The sequence below is a fragment of the Oryctolagus cuniculus genome, unplaced genomic scaffold (assembly GCF_964237555.1).
Source record: "Oryctolagus cuniculus unplaced genomic scaffold, mOryCun1.1 SCAFFOLD_38, whole genome shotgun sequence".
Lineage (NCBI taxonomy): Eukaryota > Metazoa > Chordata > Mammalia > Lagomorpha > Leporidae > Oryctolagus > Oryctolagus cuniculus.
Window position 1 is genome coordinate 822,243 of NW_027208391.1, and position 2,325 is coordinate 824,567.

The 2,325-nt window shown below is 38.7% G+C and overlaps 1 pseudogene; it reads left to right on the forward strand.

The window, feature by feature from the left end:
• Positions 1 to 314: 314 nt before the first annotated feature.
• Positions 315 to 1,491, forward strand: LOC138848403 (cyclin-G1 pseudogene; annotated as a pseudogene).
• Positions 1,492 to 2,325: the final 834 nt, after the last annotated feature.

Sequence of the window (2,325 nt, forward strand, 5' to 3'; positions counted from 1 at the left end):
GTCCTATCATTATGATCAATTGTGAACTGAAGTTGATCACTGGGACTAGTGAGATGGCATTGGTACATGCCACCTTGATGGGATTGAATTGGAATAACCTGGTATGTTTCTAACTCTACCATTTGGGGCAATTCAGCTTGAGCATGTCCTGAATTGCACATCTCTTCCCTCTCTTATTCCCACTCTTATATTTAACAGCAATCACTTTTCAGTTAATTTTCAACACTTAAGAATAACTGTGTATTGCCCTTCGGCTCCGAGCTGACCCTCCGGAGGGCAGTGTCATCTGGGCGGCGCTGCCAAGACCTCCACCCAGGACGGCTCCCCCTCCCCGGGCCTCTCCCCTCTTGACCGCGAGACCCCTCATCTCGTAGACCGCTGGAATCTGATATCGTGGGGGTGAGGTGAGAGCAGGCCCGGGGAGGGAGGTTACCACTGAGGAGCTGCAGCCGCTATCAAGATGATAGAAGTACTGACAACAACTGACTCTCAGAAACTGCTACACCAGCTGAACACTTTGTTGGAACAGGAGTCTAGATGTCAGCCAAAGGTCTGCGGCTTTAGACTAATTGAGTCTGCACACGATAATGGCCTCAGAATGACTGCACGGCTGAGGGACTTCGAAGTGAAAGATCTTCTTAGTCTCACTCAATTTTTTGGCTTTGACACGGAGACATTTTCTCTAGCTGTGAATTTACTGGACAGATTTCTGTCTAAAATGAAGGTACAGCCCAAGAACCTTGGATCTGTTGGTCTGAGCTGTTTTTATTTGGCTGTAAAATCAATAGAAGAGGAAAGGAATGTGCCACTGGCAACTGACTTGATCCGGATAAGTCAGTATATGTTCACGGTTTCAGACTTGATGAGAATGGAAAAGATTGTATTGGAGAAGGTGTGTTGGAAAGTCAAAGCTACTACTGCCTTTCAGTTTCTGCAACTCTATTATTCACTCATTCAAGAGAACTTGCCATTTGAAAGGAGAAATAACCTTAATTTTGAAAGACTGGAAGCTCAACTTAAGGCATGTCACTGCAGGATCATATTTTCTAAAGCAAAGCCTTCTGTGTTGGCTTTCTCTATCATTGCCTTGGAGATCCAAGCACAGCAGTGTGTGGAGTTAACAGAAGGAATAGAATGTCTTCAGAAACATTCCAAGATAAATGGCAGAGATTTGACCTTCTGGCAAGAGCTTGTATCAAAGTGTTTAACTGAGTATTCATCAAACAAGTGTTCAAAACCGAATGTTCAGAAGTTGAAATGGATTGTGTCTGGGCGTACTGCTCGGCAATTGAAGCATAGTTACTACAGAATAGCTCACCTTCCAACAATTCCTGAAATGGTTCCTTAATTCATGAATTTGGATCATTGTTATTCTCCATAAAGGAAATTATCAGTGCTATAATTTTCTTTTACAATGGAAGAATTAAAATATCATTTCTTTTCAAAGTAAACAAAATGGAGTTGCAATAGCAAAGGGGAAGTTTCTACACTGATTTGTTCAGCTAATATTTGAAGACATTTAGTATATACAGAACCCTAAGGGTAAGGAATTATCTAACCTCTGATATGCATGTTAGGCATTTCATTAATCAGCATAAAAAAAGTATGTCCTCAACAACCCAAGTTTTAAAAGTAGCATTAAAATCATATTTTCTTATTGAACATCATCTTGCTCTCTGAAGACCTAAGCTCTGGCTCATTTAAAGATACACTAGCTGAGTAGGACAATAGGACCAAACTTTTGGATATTTGGACTAATTTGAGAATGTTAGCTTATAAGCAAAATCAGTATGAACTTTGATAGTGTATTTAAAGAAAAAGAAGATACAGCCAATCAGTCTTGATGTTGGGTGTCTGGAAACTGCAAGGGCGTCTCAACACTGTAGTTACTATAATATTTGGAATTCTGGGAAAGTAGTTACATGCATAAAAGATAAACTTGGGGTCACTGGATATATATTCTTGCCATTTAAATTTCTTAACTAGTAATAATGATTTACCTTTTTCCATTCAAAATTAAATTAACATTTAACATATCTATGATTATGAAATTTAACCTGAACAGTTAGTTCACTTTTAATAGTAATATTTCACAGATGTCTGATAAGTTGGTTTTTTTTTGTTGTTGTTGATTTAAGGAGGATTATTACAGCAACAACAATTAAAACTCTGAACCCTACAGCCCTGAGCTATGGATTCCATGATGTTTTCATGAGTTTAGATTTCAAGCCTTAAAACTTTACAACTAGATGAATATGATGTTCTCATGCTTGGGGAAACTGCCTAATTAGTATTATGCTATAGTGGAATTATGTTTAGATATAA